At 43.2% G+C, this 21,257-nt stretch overlaps 1 protein-coding gene across 3 annotated transcripts in view; it reads right to left on the bottom strand.

The window, feature by feature from the left end:
• Positions 1-21,257, bottom strand: part of BCL11A (BCL11 transcription factor A) — a 136,797-nt gene that overhangs the window by 95,605 nt on the left and 19,935 nt on the right. The window contains exons 4-5 of one of the 3 annotated variants that reach the window (XR_011149611.1): positions 10,461-10,581; positions 8,959-10,351 (exon numbers count right to left, since the gene is read on the bottom strand). The exons of 1 other annotated variant lie outside the window; for it this stretch is intronic. The gene's annotated coding sequence lies outside the window, so the exon portion shown is untranslated. Of the gene's footprint in view, positions 1-5; positions 785-8,958; positions 10,352-10,460; positions 10,582-21,257 lie in introns of those variants that run through there. One more of the 3 variants, XR_011149612.1, reaches the window with a different exon arrangement.

Here is a 21,257-nt window from a genome sequence, read left to right on the forward strand (position 1 = left end):
AAAAAAAAAAAAAAAAAAGAGAGAGAGAAAAGAAAAAGGCAGAAGCTGATCTTCAGGTTTATATTTGAATTTGGACGCTGTGGGGTAAAAGGTGCTGCTTAACTGTAATTGCAATTCTTTTACATACTGGCTGGGATCAAAGAGGGGAACGAAAGTACAAGTGATTTCCCTTCCCGGCCCGGCAAAGCAACTGATGGGATTCTGCCCAAAAGCATCGCGCTCATTAGCTCTTGGGAAAAAAACCCACATATATAAATTCACTCCCTCCCGGGGTTTTCCTGCGACGGGAAGGTTCGATAACGTAACTGCAGGCTTTAATCAGCGGGCAGCCTCCTTCAGCAGCAGCCCTTTCCCGGCCCGGAGCGCCGCGTACCCGGCTCAGCCGCGTCGCTGCCCGCGGGGCCGTGTCCGAGCGCAGCCCGGTCGCAGCCCAGAGGCCCGCGTGCCGTGCCCCCGGGGGTGCCGCGTCCCCGCGCTGCCCGGGCCGGCCCGGGGCGGTGCCGGGCGCCGGCGCTGCCTTTGTCCCGCCGCGTCCGCCGCGTCCGCGGGCGGGCGGCGCCCCCGTGCGGCCTCAGCGCGGCTCTGCCGGCCCCGCTCCCGCCGTGTCCCGGGATGCTGACCCGGCCCCGGAGCGCCGGGAGCGCCTGCCCGAAAACAACACATCCAGTCGGGTTTTCGCGCCCGGGGATGCCGCTGGTGGTTTCCAACCTCAGCGGTGCTGAGAAGAAGTGCCCACAGTCATAAGCGCTCGACGGAAGATGGGCATGGAATTGTTGGAGCAAGTCTAGAGGAGGGCAAGAAGATGATTAGAGGACTGGAGTATCTCTCTTACAAGGAAAAGCTAATGGAGTTGGGCCTGTTCCACCTCAAAGAGACAATTTGAGGGGACATCATCAATATATATAAATATCTAAAGGGAGGGTGCTGAGAAGATGGAGCCAGACTCTTCTCGGTGGTGCCAACCAATAGGACAAGAGGCAACAGGCAGAAACTGATGCCCAGGAAGTTCCTAAACCTAAATATGAGGAAAAACTTTACTGTCTGGATGACCAAGCACTGGAACAGATTGGCCAGAGAGGGTGTGGAGTCTCCCTCACTGGAGATACTCCAGAACTGTCTGGGGATCAATCTGGGTAACAATCCTGTGCCACATGCTCTGGGATGACCCTCCTTGAGAAGGGAAGCTGGACCAGATGCCTCACTGAGCTCCCTCCCAACCTGACCAGTTCTGTGATTCTGTGCCTCCCTCCATCATTCACCAAAGGCCTGCAGGAGGAGAGGCTCCAACAGAAGAGTTACAAATGAATGCAGCCACATCTCTGGGTCAGAGCTCAGTGTGTCAGTGGAACAGCAGAGGAACCTCACTCAAGAACGAAGAATTAGATCTTGTTCTCCCAGACAAGAAAATAGTTGTAATCCAGGCTGTTACTTCCAAACAACAGCCAAACATGGGAATGATTAAGGATGTAATCAGAAGGTAGTAATCAGCATTGTCTTCCATCCCCACACTATTGAGATGGAAAAATATAATAACCAGACCTCCCAAGCTCAACAAGAGCAGACCTGAAGGCCTAAAGCTCAAGAGAGACTTCAGCTATTTTCAGCTTATTCTAAAAATTTCTCACAAAGCCAGTAAAGGACAAAATACCATCTATATATCTACTGTCCACTTTGCCCAAATGGTGCTTTTGTCTGCCATGACAGCACCTCCATAGCTCAGATTCAGCGTGTGCAGGAGTCCCCCAGTTCTGAGGGGTGTCCCATACCAGTCTGGGACTGCTGGGATCACAGTAAATAGCTCTATTGCCAGGTGACATCCAGTGTTCAGACACCAGGAAAGCAGCTCAAGTCCACAAGAGTCAGAGAGGACCAAAAGACAGCATTTCAACTTGCTCTGGCCTTGGCCCAACTCCTGACAATCCCAGGCTTGCTCAATAAAGCTCCTTTGGCTTTTCTGAGAGATCAGAGCTGGGCAGCGAATGGTTCACGTTACACTTCAACATGGGTACCTGCCTGAGAGCCTGACTTACCTGGATGAAGGCCAGATGTGGGTGAGTCACCTAACGAGTCCTCAAGAACCATTCTCAATATGTTAAAGTCTTTGTTTCCCTATCACAGGAAGTAACACTTGAAGCACCGCTGGCACATTAAACAATAGCACCATTAATTGTGAGAACCTTTGGCCGTGCATCCTACTTTTCCATGGTCATTAGCATCTCCAGACTCTTAGCCTAGTAAAACAACAATCCCTCTCCAGCTTCTTCGCAACTCAAAGACGACTATTATGTGAATGCTCCAAGGGCTGGGAGACTCCTTAAGCCATTATCATTTACTTACAGTTAACACTAATTTTGGCATACAATTCAAAGCATCATGTGGTAACCCTGAGATGCTGAGACAGACAGGATTCTCTCAAGAAAACTAACACTAAAAAGTTCTAGATGGCTCTGGAAGCTCAACAGCCCATCACTAATCCCTTGCACATCCAATTAGTATCCATGGTGAGTAGGTCAGATCCATCCATGTGGGATTAAGAGATGCCTGTTACATCATCACAGGTACCAGATGAATAAAACACTCCATCTCAACTTCAACAGCACGGTCCAACAAAACTTCACCATAAATTTGGATTGTGAACAGCAGATTACCTTGCATCCTCTTATAATTTACATAAAACAACAGAATGTGCCATTCTCCAGGAGAACAGCAAGAAATATCGTGCTTATGTTGTTTAAGACACTTAGTTCTTCCTGGACCTCCCTGTTGTGCACAGAGTACCTCACAAATGGCAGCAGCTCACCCCTGGGCCCTGCCATACGGTCTCGGCCACCTGCCTGGCTCCACCTGCCAGCTTTATCTCAGAGCAGGAGAGGACATGTGACAGGCAACCTTCGAACTCTTGCTCCCCAGACAGAAGTAAGGCCTCATCTCATCAAGTGCCAAGCAAAAAGACAACTTCTGCCACAAACCGCTTGTGATCCAATGTGTTCCTAAGGCAGGGGCCAATATTTACTTCCTGTTATGATTAGTGGCAATTGGACTATTGAAAATAGACAAGTGTATCAGCACCCCCTAAAATTAATGGGCAATAAACAAAATAAATGAAAGCCAGTTCTTCCTTATTGACACGGCTGTACCTGTTCTGTGCATGCTGCTCCTACCTTCCTTTCCAAGGGCAACGCAGCTCCTGTGCCACGTCAGATCTTGCGGTACCCTAAACCGTAAGGGGACACACAGAGCAATAATCTCTGAATATATGCAGTCATCCAGCAATGGTGTTATTGCTCCAGCAAGCAGCATGGCTGGAGCACACAATATCCAAGTCTTTCCACAGATCTGCCACTGCCTTTCAGCATTGCTTTGAGCAATTCACTCAGCCAGCTGCATTTATTTCCCCCTGCCAAGAGACATGTTCCATGTATGAAGCCAAAGGATCCAATTCATGGCTACCCTTGTGTAGGATAGGGTTCCCTGCAGGATTATCCTCTGTGCATATGCATACACGTTCCCACGTGAGACTGAGCCTTTTGCCAAGGTCCCATGTCAGTGACTGGCAGGAAGAAGAGGCTGCTGGGTGGTCCTACCCCTAAATTATTTGCTGACTGCTTCCCTAGGGACCATGGCAACTGTGGCACAGACAAGAGAATCCCTAAGGACAGCACTGAACTGGGTCACAGCCAGCCACTTGCAGAAGAAAAAGGGAGATGTCCTTGTGTTGGCATGGGGATGAGGTGCCGTCCCTCTTCTGTAGGAGCCAGAACCATCTCCAGTCTCAACAATCTACACTCTAAATTAAGGGCTACTATCCATGAGAAGATAGGAAAATAAAAGGAAGCAGCAGCAATACGAAGAGACTAGGCATTTATTCCTGGCTCACTTGCTCTTAATGGAGATAACAATACCTCACTCCTTGACAGCAAAGCAGGGAGACTTAATGCATGGAAGTTTGCCAAGTAAATTGAGATCTTTGTACAATAGGCACTTTCGACATGCACAACTCCTGGCTTATTAAAGCAAAACAAAAGCTGCTCACCTTGAGGAGTGTTTAGAAATTAGGAGCCACAGTTCCCCGTGGCACAACACTCCACAGGATTATTTAAGCTTATGCACATCCCAACAGCAATGCTTGACTAGTTAAATATCTAACACCAAGGTAGAAAACAGTGAGGAAGGCGCAGGATTGCTCCATCTGTCCACACAATTTCCCAGGCATCCTCCAGGACCCCACTCTGCTCCCTTTGAGCAACATCTGAGTTTCAAACAAGGAACTGCACTGTGACCTTATCATATCCTTACATCCAGTATAAATGTACGTATGAGAGAAGGAGGGTTGCACAAAAGTGGCCCACTTAGAAAGGTCCCAGAATACTTCTTGTGTAATTTTCTCCTCAGTTCCCCATCCATCCCTCCCTGCTGAAGTGGTAGGTAACCTGAGCAAGAGCAGCATGTGAATTGATTTGGAGGCGATCAGCGCATCGGTGTTCAGCTCTGGCCAGCTACCGTGTCTTTGATTGCCTCGAGATCGATTTGCACACCATTCCCACTCACCTGCCAAGTCAGATGGAGAGGGAACAATGAAGTGAAAAGAAAATTATGTATTTGTAGTAGACACCTTCACCTCACTCCACATCCTCCCTCGGGAGAAGTTAAGGGACCTGGACTGATTTCAGTGCTACTTTTAGCAAGTGTTAGGAGAGAAGTCAGTACAAAAAAGGGGACAGCAGGGATGACCTTCTTCCCCTCTTCCCTTTGACAAGAACCACCTACAGTGTAAAAGAAACTAATATTTGTGCCTATAACAGAGGCAGAGATACAGCAGAACAGAGTTTTGGCTGATAAATAAATCTTTTACTCTACTGTAGTCTTGTGCACCAGCCATAGATGATACAGTTTTTTATTTGCTTACACCTCATCTAAAAAGGGGACTAGAGCACTCCAATACACAAGTATTTCAGATGTCTGCTCTACTAGTGGCAATGATATTTCTCTTACGTCACATGTAAAATTCTCTAATACTGGATAACTCCAACTTAAACATCTCATTTCTATAGCCCTTTTTTCCCCCCCATTTCTTCTTCAAACACAAAATAGCATTTAACTGATTCACTACCTTCATTCCCAAAACCCTACACAGATTCCGACAACATTTTCCCAAAAATCACTCCAGAAAACTCCCTTTATGGACAATAGTTAGTGACTCTCAGAAGACCTGGTTTCATATATCCCTTGTAAAAATGGGTGTTAGGCTCCTAAATCAACTGGAATGCACTACATGTGACACTGAGCTGGACAGGAAGACCCAATGCCAGGGGACAGAAGCAATCAAAGCAAATAGATGCATAAATGAGGGAAACCACCATTCTGGGCTATTACACAAGATGCTTCAAAAGCAAGCTCAGACCCAGAAAATTCTGTGGACTGCTGAAAGTAGGGAATTATAATCCAGTCAGTGTCACACTCTACTTGTCACATATTTTCTTTTCTCCCTTATGCACCTACTGTTGGTCACCATCAGAGACAAAAACCTTGTGTTAGAAGGGAGCTTGGTTTGACATTGCAGAGACATTCCTACACTCTTTTTCTATTGGGAAATTTAATTTTCACAACATGTGTCAAATAGGTGTTATTTTTCCTTCCTAAAGAGTTTGCAGAAACAGGCAGAGTAATTAAAGGTTACACTTGCAGATACCATCACTATTATAGTTATTACACAATACAGTCATATTATTACAGTCACCACAGCGTTGTGTTCCTCTGGTTCTGGCTTTATCAGCTGGAGACACTTGCTTTCTCATTTCAGGTACATCACAGGCTTCTAGTGAATCTGGGTCTAAATGGCCATCTAGTTAAGAGTGATGGGTAACCTTTGCTTTGTTATCCTATTTTCAGAAGAAATCAGCTTACATTTAAGCACTGCCAAAAAAAAAAACAACCTAGCACCAATAAATTGACCAGCAATTTACAGGGCCTTTTGGGTGACAGGACCTGCAGAAAGAAGAGAAACTTGGAAAACTGCAGAGCTACTCAGCGTTCTGTAAAGGCCCTGCTCTCAGGAACCCAACCCATTTGTGAATATTTTTCTCTCCCATTCACAGAGACTTAGACAATATAGAGGACTTAAATAGCAAGCTGAGGTATCAATACCTACATGCAGGTGTCCACATTTAGTCAAGTGACTCCCATCCTTTTGTGCTCTTCTGAAGTAACTGCTTTCAGAGAACAAAACACTCATCATCTATCTCCAAGGAACATGTCACAGTAACCCTTCTCTCTGCCCACCTTCTCCCTTCAGGCACTTCCTGATCCCTTCCTTCCCATGCAGATTATGAAAGTAATGTTCCTTTTGCCTGGGCCTTTTGCCCCAGCCATTTTACTCTGTGCTTTGAATTCCTCTAACATCCTCCTCTGTGTCATCACATCATCTTCAGATGCCTCGTTCTGAGCTTCTCCCCTCTGCTTAGTCATCCTCATTTCCTACTATTGAGCCCCAGCACTCCCAGTTCTGCTACTAAACCACCATCAGCCTCACATGCAGAATTACTGCACGTGCCCAAGGGTCCCCTCTCACCTTTGCCCCCTCCATAAACTCATCCTGAAGGCCTTGTTCTTCCTCCACAACATAATACAGGACTCATTGCTTTTGTGACCTCTGTGAGAAACCGATAACGAAGCTGATAATGAAAATGTTATTGACTATTTAGGTACAATCAGTCCATATTAAAAAGTTTATTAACTGTAGGTAAAATAAAGAGCAACTGGACACAGTGGTAAGTGATTCTGAAGGTTTAATTTTTCAGTGCTAAGAAACAAAACTGTGCCAAGTATCTATGGTCTGAAAAATTAAGCTTTTTAAGAAAAATACACCTGGATATCAAAGGCATCTGAGATGACCCCACAATGGTACAAGTGATTTTGAAAGTCTGTTACAGAAACAATTTTTAAAAGGGGAAAAAATAAAAGAAAAATTCACTTAGGTATAACCTTTACTCCATTGCTTATGTGTCATTTATGCCTACTGGATTGAGTTGCAGACACATGCAGTAGAAATGAATAAATCCTGAAAGTCAGCTTATCAAAAATACATTGTCAAGTCATGACTTCAGCTTTCCTCAGTTCCAGTGAATTGTCAAGTATTCCCTGGGTTTTTACAGAAATTTGGAGAAGAACCTTATAAAGAATAACTGACCTGAAGACAAAGATGACTTTAGAGGAGGCTGGAAGACAAGGAGAATTTGAAGATGGATTCTGATAGAAAATCCCTGAAGACTCAAAAGGCTCAAAAGGTGAAGTGTGGTCAGCACCTTTCTCCACAACAGGATGCTGCTGCATGTACCCACTGGCACACAACTTCCTTTATCCTGACAGCTGCTGGATGCTGATATAGATACATACTTAACGTTTTCCTCAGTCCAGCATGCTAACACTAGGCCTTACTTCACCTTTTGCTAGAGGTTCAGAGAGGTACATACCTAGAAATGTTAAAAGTCCTCTCTGAATCCAGGTTCAGAAGTAGAACCCCAGTCCTGCTGTGAACCCAGTGATGTGAAGAACGTGCAGTCACACCTCACTTGCAGTTGTGGGGCTTCTCCACTGCTACACTCTGGAGTGGAGCAGCACATCAAGCACTGACGCAAGTGTCAAATTAGTAAGTAGCTGCATAAACTTCCTCCATGGCTCATACTAGGACCAGGTATTTTGGTGTATTTTAGGTGCTCTACAGAACAGTTATTTAAGGAGTCACGATTCCAAGAAATGCTCTCTACCATAAGCCTTTGTTTCCTGCCTGAGAAAAGAGGTCGTCCTTCCCAAATGAAAAAGTAACTATGACATTCTGAGCTTGACCTCTGGAACAGAAAATAGTTCATTTGCAAAGAATCAATCCCATCACATGCAGTTGCTTTGAACTCTGCTCATAGTACAGCTCAGTGTAAAATATATCAATTCTATCAAACAGAAAAAAGCAAACATGGCTGGGTGAATCATGATGGGTTGTGAAACTGGAGGAGCTCATGCTGTCTCTCGGGATGAATAAATATTCATCAATTTCCCCCTTCTGGTCATCTCCAGAGGAAAGCAGATTGTGATGTGCTAGGAAACTCCAAAAGCAGGAGCTTCTTGCACACTCCTTGTCTTGAGAAGGGAAAAGACTTTGAGAAATCTTGTCTCTTTGCTCACAATAAAGACACATAGCCTAGTGGCCACCTCTGTGTATCTTGTATCAAGCCGACTTGGAACACACCAGGACATCAGAAAGAAATTAATTCCCGAGTCCTTCTACTGCTTCTATGCTGGCTTGTTTCTCAGTGCTTCTTGTAAAACTACTCTGCAGATAATCTAGTGGAAAAACATCTTGGAGCAGATAATTGCAGGGGCTGGGAAGGAAGGGATAGCTTCGCAGGGAGAGGAAGTGAGCTCTCCCTTTTTTCTTGACAGTAAAACTAGCCCACACAGCAATATCTCCTCTCTCCCTACTGATGTGGCTATGACTGATGCAGATCCATTCCTCTGCGTTCAGCTGTGTCCACACACAACAGGCAGTGCCTTAACTGTAGCACAAAAGATCCTGTGAAGACAATTGGGCCATTGATAGATTCTTCACAGTCCAACTGAGGATAGTGCTGCTGTGAACTCTTCTCCCCATCCACTCCTCTGCCAGCAGAGGAGCTCAGATGTTCACTTCCTAACACATGACAGACAAAATCAGCTGGGTGACTTCAAGCCAGCTGTTTGAACTGGTTGAACTAGACTGGCACTTTTGCTTGACACAGAAGAGAGACTGTTGGTGTGCTGGTGTTGATCAGCAGCTGGGGCATTATTGCCCTTGGCCTGCAGAGAGGGAGCCCAAAGAGGGCATCTCACCATGGCTCTGCATTACTGAGGGACATTAATCCTTTTCAGCTATTCCTGTGAAGGAATAAGGATGGGCAACGTGGAAACAGGGCACTTTTTGCAGCAATGTTTCTACCTCCACAAGTTATATCTTTAAATCATTTGTTTTAAAAATCACACTACATTTAAACTTCTAAGCTCGCTCACATTTATGCACACACACTAGCCTTTGAGATGAGCTAACTAATAGAAATCACAAAATCTTGCTTTAGTAGCCTATTTTATGCTGTAGGTAATTACCATTCACTATTCTTTTTGAATTAAAAATTTAAATACAATTTCTTTGTATCTTCTTCAGTTTGAGGTAAACTTCTGCGGGGTATGGGCCAATTCAATAGAGGTTCACTGCAAATACTGAGTATTTCATGCACAGGGAAGAGGCCACAGAGTATTTGTGCACTGTTCTACCTCTTAAGGGCCACATAACATTAATTATGAATTACGCAGTTTGTGAAATCGGTGTCACAGAAGTTACATGCTGTTCTTCTAAAATTGATTGGTGCAACCCTGACAAGGATCTAATTGAAATCAGTCTGAAATTCAGTAGCTTAAGGTTATCTGGATGTTTTGTGTGCTGTGCCAAACCATGGCTTGTGAGCTCACCTTGTATGATACATACCAATCCTGTTAATAAACCTAGCCTTGCATCTTAAACCTATGATCCAAACCCATATTCTTCATCTGCAAATCCAAGCAACAAAAGTCAGATATACATACTACTCATTATTCTGTTTTTTAAATATTCTTTGAGAAGAATCAAGGTTTTCAAACTGGACACCAGAAATGGGTATTCAGATTTATCATAAAGCAACTGACATAGAAAACCTATTTCTTGGATGTAAGCAAAAGTTTGATCCAAAGATTTTGGTAGTTGATTTAGAAGTCCTCCATGGGGAAGCAGCTCTGGAAGCAAATGAAAAGCATTCAACTCCTCACAAATCTCCTTTTTTTCCATTCACCTTCCACCATCTTCTAAACCAGGGAATGGGTTGAGGTCTTAAAATAGACAGAGCGGTAAATGCCCAAAAATTCTGGATAATTACTGACTGAAAGAGAGCAACTGCTCAGATTACAGAATCAGACACAGGTTTGTCTTTGCTGAACACAGTAGTTTGGTCTCAAAGAGACTGGAAGCCAGTAGACTCAAATATGTGGAGCCAGGAGAAGGATGAAGAAAAAGAAGACAAACCTAATCTCTAATCTAATCTAGGAATGGCACTGGCAGAGGTAAAAGTTACATGTGACCTCAAGGTCTTCTATCAATAAGATGAAAAATGCAGTGATGACCACCACTGAAAAGTGCAGGAGAATAAAAAGGCTGAGACATCATAAATTTAAGTCCACATACCACTGATGTGCTAAATTCAAAGCCAGGAGCTCCATTCTTCCTACTTGGTATATTTTGTGAGCCTGAACAGCATACTCCAATTCTGTGGTGTCAGAACTTTTTTCCCTCGTTTGTCTGTGAAAGAGACTCTTCAGTTCATGCCCAGAGTTTTAACCAAGGCAGTGAAACCTACCCAAGTTAGAATTTCAAATAACAGCCAAGAAATGAAAACTCTGTCACCTACCTTGGGATGTTGGTACTAAAGCATAACAATAGCACGTAGGAGGTCAGCATCAGCTGTTCTGCTGACAGCATTGTAACAGAGAAAATGGGACAGTGGTGAATAGCAAAGAGTACATTTGGACCTGCAGCAAGGAAAGAAACAGAAGGAAGGATGGGAAATATGCCCTATTAGCACCACAGTGTATTTTCCTACAGAACAGGGCTATAACAAGGTTCTAAACAGAGAGGAAATGGGTCTATCACTAAAACAGCAAGTGCACTAAGATGTCTTTGCAAACTCCTTCCACCAACAGCAGCAGCAGCAGTGCCCTTGCAGACTGAAGGATTGTTTCACATGTACACACTAATGTACAGATCAGAACAAAAACCCACAACTAGATCTTCTCCACCAGATTCCTTTTAACTCACTAATTTAGGCAGATCCCTGCATTGCTAAACCCTTGATACTCTCAGAAGCTGAGTAAAACAAACAGCATTTCAGGAAAAAAAAAAACAAAAATACCTGCATTTTGAAGTCTGAGTTTCGGGCTTGTTTGGTGAAAATTCTAACATAGTTTTGCTGTTAATGACACTTGTGACTGGACTGAGGTATGTGCATCACACAAATTCCATCGTGTTCTGCCACTGAGAGGTCTGTACATGCTCAGACCGAGGGAGGAATGTTTCACATCTGCATAGCTGAGCAGAAAAGCTTAAGGAACTCTAGAACTGTTTGAAGCAACTACAGAAATAGGCTGATACTGACTTCTGCAGGTTAGCTTCTTTTTTTTAAAGTTTGAGTTTCTATTTTTCTTGTGTTTGCTGAGAAAGACACTGCATTAAACTTAGTTCTATTTTCTCTTGTTAGAATTCAAACCTAAAAACTACTGGTAAAAATGAAGAGCTGATCTCAGCACTCAAAAAATTCAGAGTGGGGGAAAGGAGCACAGGAAGGGGTGAAACGTAGGTCAGAGGATGGTGTCGGAAAAGCACTCGGGAAAAGCAGAAGTTTCTGACTGTTTATAACCCACAAGCTGAAAATGAGGCCTGTAACAAAAGCTCCAAGAGCAGATGATCTGTGAAACCAAACCTGCAGATAACAAGATAACTCCTAAATCACAATCTAACAACTGTGGAACTTAAAATACATATTAAGGCTGTCTTGACAGAAGGTGTTTTACTGTAGATTGACAGTGATGAAGACACTGTTGCTCACCACACTCCCTCTTCACCCAAACCTTGTAAGGCCTCAGCTCGAGAGCCTCTGGCTGCCAGTCCATTAGTGCTCTTCCCCCATGGAATCTATAGCCAGGATGTAACCTCAATCCAGAGTAAAACAGAGTGAAATATCAGCTCATTGAAAACTCTTTTCAGCGCTCAGCCATCCATCAGCAAGTCCGTCAGCCTTCAGCCACAAGTGCAAAACTTCCCATTTTCTCCCTTATCTTTTCATCTTGTGGTATTTATTTGCCAAGGCAACTCGGCACACTGCAGTAACATGTCTTCATGTCCCTGACCTCCTCCTGTTTGTGCTTCTAACTGTGACACCATTTCTAATCACCCTCTGGTTTCTACTGTCATTAAGTACAGGCTCCACAGCACCACTCCAGTGGCACCAGCAGAGATAAGCTGTATCAGCAAATATAACCAAGAATGGATAACAGTAGGATGGTTTTATGGCTGGGAGTTCTATAAACAGCATATGTCATAACTGCATTAATAGAGATGGACTTTAATGGGTTCACCTTCACCCCATACAACTGCTCAATTACATCACTGGTAACAGCAAGATAACCATTATTGCATGGTCATTACAGCCCAGTTGAGGTTTGGTTTTTTTTAACAGATACACAGGAATAATTGATTTGCAAAACAGGACTTCGAATTTGATTAGTGAAAGGTAGTAACAGGGCTCAAAACAAAGTATAGTTTATGTTTGCCAGCGTCCTCTGGCAGAGACCACTATTACTGTGCTTCTGGAAAACTTGTCTTTTACCTCCCATTTCCAAACAGGTGTAACTGTCTCTTAAAGAACGCTAATTAAGATAGATCCATTGTGATTTCAGAGTACTTTTTGTCTAAGCTTGATAAATTTATCACAGACAGCCTTAACAATACATAACGAGTTATATCTGCACTTTCTGCAAGTCTATGCAATTAATTTTCTATTTGTGAAAGGAAATGGAAAATGAAATATTGTGCCCTTTCTAATGCAGAGGCAGATGTAATGAATGGCTTTGGCAAACAGTTGTCAAAGTATGTTAACTAACATCTACAAATCTTTTCCTTCCCCAACAATGGTTTTAGGGCCCAGGATAATTCACTTCCCTTTTTTGTCATACTGATATGATGTACTGAATCCACTGTATCTACATAAAAGAAACATAATTGAATTCAAGTTGCAAACCAGTTGTCTTCATCTTTTAGCCAGTGGCTTGAGAGATCCCAAATGCAGATTAAAATCCACAGAGCTGATCTTTTCAGTATTCCCACTGGAGAACAGAAATCTGGTAGGCAAACACTTGAACAGCAGACTCCCCAGTTCTGGAAGAGGCTGCTGACACACACCGATCACTCTGCTTCCAAAGCGAACAACCACTGTATCCTGCACCTCTTGTCAGCACCCTTTCTTTGTGTGGGGAGGGGAGTATTCACACTCTTTGCATCTGGACTTTAGAACTGGTTTCAATACCTTTAAATTCTTACCTGTACTACTAGAAAATATCTATAATACTCTTGCAGGCAGAGCATCCCACCCTGCTTCCAGACCGTCAGCAATTTGCTGCAGCTCTCCATTATTCCATTAATGCACACAGTGATATCCACAGGGCAGACCTAAAGAGCTTGTCTTCTGTAGTCTTCAAAACATGGGGAATTATTCACCAAAACCTACATGAGTTTAATCTTTTAGTTTGCCAGCCTTTAGGCTTCAAAAGGTTAAGAAGCCCTAGGATGAAGATTACCAGTAATTCCTTGAGTTGGGCCCTTTGGGGCACTCAAAGAGTCTTTAATGGCACGCCCACACACCATTCTACTCCTACTATCAGATTTCTCTTCTATTTGTGAACTGGGGAAGCAGAGCATGATTTCAAAACTTCAGGTTCTTTCATCCTTTTACATGACAAAGTCCAGCTAAGTTCTCCAAGCAGCTTTGACTCTGGCTTTTCCTACCCTTGGAAATCTTGCAACTTTCTTAATACTCTTAAAACTACTGCTTTTAACTTTTGGACATATGTGATATTAGTGTGATGCAAACCAGCCAAGGTTAAGTATTTGGTAAAGTCTGAAATAGTTTAGCACTCAAGGATAACAATGCATGAAATAAAAGCAATACCAAATTGATTGTAAGTCATCAGTGACAACACTAAGCTACAAGAAGCTCCCCAGCACTACACAGAAGAAGAAAGCAACACTTTTGTACCCACAAAAGCAAAATTGAAATGACCCAGCAGTACAACAACCATAGCCTTCAATCTGCAAGTAGACTGAGGAGAAAGAACACCTGGTTGAAAAACTCCTGGCACAGAAGCCACTGTTTCACCTAAAGTCATGAATGCAATAGCACTCACCATGGGAGAAGTTTATCCTCTCATGGATTCCTCAAAGCTTTCTGATTTTGCAGTGCTCAGCCTTGCACTACCCTGAGACATGGCACTGCCTGGATACAAGCTGTTCCACAGGCACAGAGGCACTATGAAATAGGGGAGGCTCCAGAACTGATCAGGCATGAAGTGTACAGGCATTGGTGGCATTTCAGCATCCTGCCTGTCTTTCCCACAATCAGTAGCATCCAGCAAGGATACTTCTAGCATCATAGCAATGCAGCATTCACATCCATCTCCTCCAGCAAGGAAACAAGTGAGGGAGAGCCCCTGGAGTAATTAGCCACCTACTGTTTCAAGTATTCCCTTAGGAAACTCAGATTCCTCATCTGCTCAGTTTGAGCAGACACACAAACTTCATTCCTCCATACTTCAGGTGACACCTTAACCACCTCAGCCTCCCCTCTGAAGTCCCACTTCCACATTGTGTAAGTAAGGTCAACAGTAGGGGCCTCTAGAGATCAAGGTTTGGGTCCCTAAACAGTTTAGGGAGCAAATCAGCCATGTTTTTGCAAGTGTAAGTGGAATACAAGCATCTTCAAAGACATCACCATCCACACACATGCACACATCCAAAGCCCCAAGATCAGAAAGGACTGACGTCTCTCTGGTATTACCAAAATGTTTCTGAAGTAGTTGATGTTTCCCAGGCATGTTACACCTGAAAGGTAGAACAGCCTAGCCAATAGAGCACCTGCTTCACCAAGCACCCATCACATGAAAGAAAAACTATGGGAGCAATAGAACAAAGGCTGGAGACATCACTGCTAAAGCCACAGAACCCACAAGCTGGATAAGCAGTATAAGGCTGCTGAAAAGGTAGGTAATTGTTTTGCATCTTCTTGACCTCTGTACCCACCTGATTCCTTCTGAGAGCCAGCTAACAGCACTTCTGCATAGACACAGAAGTTGTGCAAAGCCTTTGAAAAAACACTCATCAAGAAATACTACCTGACTTGGCCAGAGCAGTCTCAATACTCATTGCCAAAGGTATTGTGGAAGGATAGCAGTTACCTCACAGCACAGTGAGCACCAGCAGATGCCAAGGAATGCCATGTGGGAACCAGTCTGCCACAAAGGAATATTGATGTCATCAGCAAAAGCAACCAGCAGGATTTCTGAAACCTAGAATCAAAACTGGGGGTATGGGCACAGGAGACAGGATGGCAGAAGAGGTGGCGGAGCACAGCTTTATCTCCAGGCATTTGCTAGAAAGCACAAATATGGGAAAAAGTTACACACATTGAAGCTGGAAACAGCTACAAAACTACACACAGTCCATCCTTGCTTTTACTGCAGGAGCTACAAGCTGAATCTGTAACGCAACTCAGAAGATACCACTGCTAAAAATGCAGCTGGGCCCAGAGGTTATTAGGGTTTGTAGACACCATCTTTTGAGCCCTTCAGATGCAGACGAACTACTGGTACGAGTGAGAGACAAAACTGCAGTATGGACACTGTTAATTCAAGGCAGCACAGCCTTCACAAGGAACTGGTGAACAGGGACACCAATCACAGGATGCTGCCCCATGAAAAGGGTGTTCAGTGATGCAGACTGTGGGCTCGATCCCAGTGAGCTACACAGCACTGATGTCAGAAAATGCATCCACCTGAACTGACTTTCCTAAGTGTTTGTATCTGTCTTTCTCTCAGGACAGCTATTCAAAAAGACAGCAACTCAGAACGTGAATGGAGCGGGGATGAAGTCATACACGACAATCAAATCATGAGGCACAGAGCATTAAAAAGAAGGAATCCTTCTTTCTACACTTCCAGGGTAGTGGCCTTAGTGTGGAAAATAACTGATGCTGTACACTGGCCAGGCATGTCAAATGATATCAACATCATGATGAGTTTTTAAAGATGAGACACATGAGGAAGTGCAAGCAACGAAAATGTAGCTGTGAACATAGATAAAGCTCCTAAGAGACCCTGAAGTAAAACAGGAACGAGCCTACTGGCCTTGTATTCAAATGTCTTCATTATTGTGACTCTTTTGACTGCTGAGAACTCAACAGGTAGTCTTTCATTACCACAATAATCACCATAAACATATTTCTGTACATACAGTGTCCCAAACCATGCAGCTTCAAAAAATACATTTTTGGTTACCAAGAAAAGAGAATTCAATTCCACCACACATCAAACCAAATTGGCAAGTTATGAACAGCAATTGACAGGCAAGTCATTTCAGACTGGGGAACATCTTGGAAGGCACTGAGCAGTGAGAGACCTGTGTTAGAAAGAACAATGGATGAAAGAGAGGGAAACAAAAATGTGCAACAGCCAAAAGCTGTCTAGTCTGAAAAGACAGCAGCCAGAACTAAAACCAGACACCACTTATTAAGAAATTGTTTCCATTGCCAAATCATGCGCTCCTGAGTAGTGCTTTGAACAGACAAACTCTTATTTACATAACAGGACCATGGTTGCGTCTTTCTCACTGAAACAGCACATATGTTCACACACACCATACATATCAGATGCACACACGAATGTGGAAATTAGTGAGAAATAAGTAGTGAATTAGTGGGAAAACCACCATGAGCCAAGAAGCTCATAGCATCTGGATACTCTTCCAAAATCCCTGGGAGAATAAAGTCAGGACAATGTCAAATTCATAGGGAAATATCTGATTTACCAATCAAACAAGCAGATGCTTCAAAAGTTGAGCCCACTTTATGGGTTTGTGCATTCAGATGTGCACACACGTGATGTTACAAGCAGGACAGAAACATGATAAGTTCCATAAGCATGTTTACTTTTTATCTCTGATAAATACAAAGGAAGTGATTCAGACTTGCCCAGAAGGCAGGGATTCGCCTCACATTATAGATGTCTGTGGTTATGTCTAGGAGCCTTCAGACAGGTACTACTTGTGAAAGAAATATTGAAGTCAGCTTTAAAGTATTGAATTCAGGCATAGGTACCAGACTAGCTGTGGCAGCCTGGAGCTCAGCAGGGGCTGATTTATCCTGCTGGAAAGTAATCATCATGTAATTAATGGAAACATCAGTCTTTATTTTAGGGGGTGGATGGCAAACCTACCACACAAGCTGTTAACTAAACTATATGTAAGTTTGTTAAATACTTATACTTTCTGCACCAACATGAAAGGATGGTTTATTCTATTTGCAGAAATGTTTTTCAGGGGAAAAAGTGACTAACAGACCATGCTTACGTGACAGGTCACAAGAAGCAGGTTTCATATGCTGAGACAAGAGGGGAACTCCACCCTGCACCCTGAGCTTCCAATCTTGGGTCTTGACCTAATGGCAAAAGTCCTCAGCGACCCTCCCAGAATTACTTCCTCTTCTCTGGTAAAATAAAGCTTCTGCTTCTCTTGGTTGCTCTATCCTTCTTTTGGGACACAGTAAGTATAAACAACAAAAGTGCTTCATCTTCTGCACAGGGAAGGATTAATCCTTGAAATTAATTTTACCAGCAGCATCTCAAATGAAAACCAGGGGCACTGTCTCCACCAGCACTGCATTCAGAGCAGCACAGCTATTGATTTAGCTCAATTATGTTTTAATGTAATATTTGCTTTGTTAAACAAAGCTCAGCATCTTGCAGTTAATGGCACTGGCCAAACAACCTCAGCCCAAAGATGCCACTATCTGAGGTGAAAGTACAGCTGCATTGTCATATGCTGCTTCTCACCCAGTGCCTGTCAGCTGAGGAGCCAACACAGGTCATCTTCTGATGGCTGCATGACGTACTCCAAGTTAGCTCAACTCTTTCTACAAAGCACTGAACCAGACCATGTAGTCCCATCCAAGGCTGCTCTCCGGTGTTCCGACCAGCAGATTTTGAATTGGCTCTTGCTCCCCACAGATCTGTTCCTGTATGTTCTGGAACAAAACAGCTCAGCAGCTGGGCATTACCAGTGTTGCAAGCAGACTATCACACTAATGCCCAGGAGACTTGAATGAGGTGAGCCACAGCCAGCTACTCCAAGCCTTTCGCAGGGCACCCCGACTCAACAGGCACAATTGCTTCTTATTTTTGAAGTTGACATTCACCACCACAGATGTTAAGACAGAAACACAAATGCAGCATTTAAACCATGCCTATACAACACCAAACAGCCAAAAAGCAACAACATGCTGCCTTTTTATCAAGACATCAGTCATTTTAATTGCCTTACACAGTGGAGTTCTGGCTACCCACTTAAGCTTCTGGACACTTTGGGTAAGTATTTAATGACACCAGTAGCTCTAAGAGGTGAGCCTATCCTTCAGTATTTTCCTTCCTATCATGAGGGCTCAAAGTCCTTCCTCCCCCCCAGCCCACTGCAAGGCATTCCTTTAATTTCTTTGGGTCTTCACAGAACAAGATGCACTTTCAAATAATGATTTTGAAGGATCAGGAGAACCAGAGTAAAACAAGTGCAAAAACATACCAGCAAATAAAGTATGAAAGTTTTAACATTCATTCAAAGCCATAAGGGTATAAAGGATTTGGGGAATTAAGACATACCCTGCACACCAAAGATCTTCAATTTAATGCAGGCAAGTTATAGCAAGAGCTGACATTAGAGAAAGGCAAGATGACACTGCAGTGAGATCATCAAGGACTAATGCTGCCTTTACACTGGGGCAAATGGAAGACTGGGATGATTAAAATCCCTTCCAAATACTTTCAAGTCAAGCTGTTACATGAGATGGAAACAGTGCAAGTAGGAATATACTACATGGGGTTTTTTTCAGGTACATACACATTTTGGACTGGACTTCAACAAATAGGAGGTTGCAGTGAAGAGACTGATAGACTTAATAGCAACACAAAACCCAGCCCTAGATTTCTTGGTCAGGTTGGATAGGTGCCAGGGAAAGTAGGGCAAAATATTCCATTAACTTTCACTTTCACAATTCCAGGGCTATTCATCTTTGAGAAATGTAGTAAGTTACACAAATGTATACAGGTGTCCACTTAAAATGACTTGTTTTGGAACTCCCATGCCTTAATATTGCAACTACATCTACAAACAAATGCAACGTGGGTGATCCAGGATCTTCGGATCCACAAGGAGAAGGACAGTAGTCAAAGTGTTTACATGAATTGAACAAAGGGTCAAAGAAAAAAAAAAAAAAAGGCAATTTAATTTCAAATACATCTAGGGCTTTCTCATTAGGCCATGAAACTCACAGGTATTAATCATGAAAATAAATGTTCCTTGCCCCTAGGTGCGACACAGTTCTTACACAAGAGAAATGACCAATACAATTCTTTCTCTGATCAAATTACTGAAGATGAAATTAATTTTAAAACAATATCCTGGGTGGATTATGCATTTAGCTACTTAAGAAGAGACTTTGTAAGGACCCCCATTTATTACTTTGAAAAGCCAAGCTAGTTGCTGCCAATAATTAAGGCACAGTCTTGTTCACATCTCACCTTAAAGGCTTTGGAGCTGAAGGGCCTATGGATGATAGCCAGCTGCCTTATTGTACCTCACACTTTGCTTTGGAAAGTTTTGAAACAAAAGTAAAACCAGGTAAAGTAGATGGTGTCATTCATCACCACTTTATTATGGGGACTTGTTAAAGGAAAATAACAAATATTTACTATATTGCCTTTTAAAAAATTGATAGAAAGAATCCTATACATGTGTACTTACCTATACATTATATGTAATCTCACCAAAAAAAAAAAAAATCACTGAAAGGCAGATGTTTAATTAGCTCTAGACCCACAATTTAATAGGATTTCATTTAGGCTGGGCTTCTCACGAGTATAAAATGAAGTGTGTGATGTATATTTGCAGGATTAGGGCTCGTGGGCTGATTGCCAGACCTACACTGCAGCTCCACTGGGGTTGCGTGCAGACAGCATCTCACACATTGCACCCGGCACGAGCAGCTCCGACACCCAGACAAGGCTTTTGTGCCACTCAGCCACCTCTGAGGCTGCTCCCTTTACTCCACTCAGCCAGCCCAGGACACCGAAAAAAATCCAACAACCACAACTCACATTCCAAAAATGTCAGGGGTTTGGTTATAAACCTTGGTAAGAGCAGCCAGTTAAGAAAAGAGAGTATCTTTTCTACTTGAACTGTACCTCTTGAGCGCTTCAAGCCTTAGTCATTGAAGCCTCATTATGTTTAGGACAGATTTTTCAAGCTTTCCTTTATAAAATGAGAGCTAGAAAGTGTAGAATGAAAGCTCTATTTCCAGAAAACTCACTGAACTTCAGTATGAAAAAAACCCCAGACAAACAAAAAGCCCACACATGGTTGGAAATAAGATCATGAGCAAAAGCACTACTGTTCTTTAACTCAGAGTACAGCTCTATACCCTTTCCAGCTCCTCTCAGCACGGCTCCTGCCTTGCCTTTCTCCCCACAATGTTGTACATCCCTGACCTACTCCTGCACCTAGAACTGGCAATTGTCAAATCCCACAGTAAGACATCTTAGGATGAGTTCAGCTGCCAATATAAGAGCTTTTCTGCAGGTTTAGGTTCTTGAACCTACCTACGTTAGCATGAGACAAGCTCCTGTGCAGTGTACCGGGAGCAGGGGGGAACTTCAACAGCACCAACTAGAGACGCTTCAACTGGTCTAGAATCACAATTACATTTAGCCACAGCCAAGAAAATCCAAAGCCACTGGTATTCAAGTGTCCAGCAGAGTAATTATCCACCTAGAAGAACATTTCCAATTTCTAAAAGGTATAGAACCAAGCTCCTCTTTCAGATGTGCCAGTGTAAATCAACAGCAGAGCCCATGACAGCAGCAATCTGTTCAGATCTACCTCAGCATAACTGACAATGGCTTTTGGCACTGCTGACAAATTCAAGCGGGACAGGGTTTTAAAACCACATCTGAAGTTCCTACTGCAAGTGTTGTTATATAAACTTCTCAGCAATTACAACACCACCTCAGTAATTACAACAACTTATGTTTTAGTTCAGGCCAGTCTCAATTAAGGGGCAATTCTGTGGTAACATGATTAATACCCAACAATAAAGTAAATAGTTTCCTACTAATCTGTGTCCACATAGCAAAGCCATGAGCTAAGCAGTGTTCGGTGAACTCTGAGCTTTGACAGGATTTTCACGGCACTGAGAACCTGATCCATTTCTCCCAGAAATCTTAAATCTATTCTTTTAAAACCCTGACCCAGGGAAAGCACTGCAGGAGCCATAACCAAGTTCAGCATGTGGCTCTTCCCTGGACAGAAGTGACAACACAACACCAAGAAATTCTCAAAG

The sequence above is a fragment of the Aphelocoma coerulescens genome, chromosome 3, assembly GCF_041296385.1.
Source record: "Aphelocoma coerulescens isolate FSJ_1873_10779 chromosome 3, UR_Acoe_1.0, whole genome shotgun sequence".
Classification (NCBI taxonomy): Eukaryota; Metazoa; Chordata; class Aves; order Passeriformes; family Corvidae; genus Aphelocoma; species Aphelocoma coerulescens.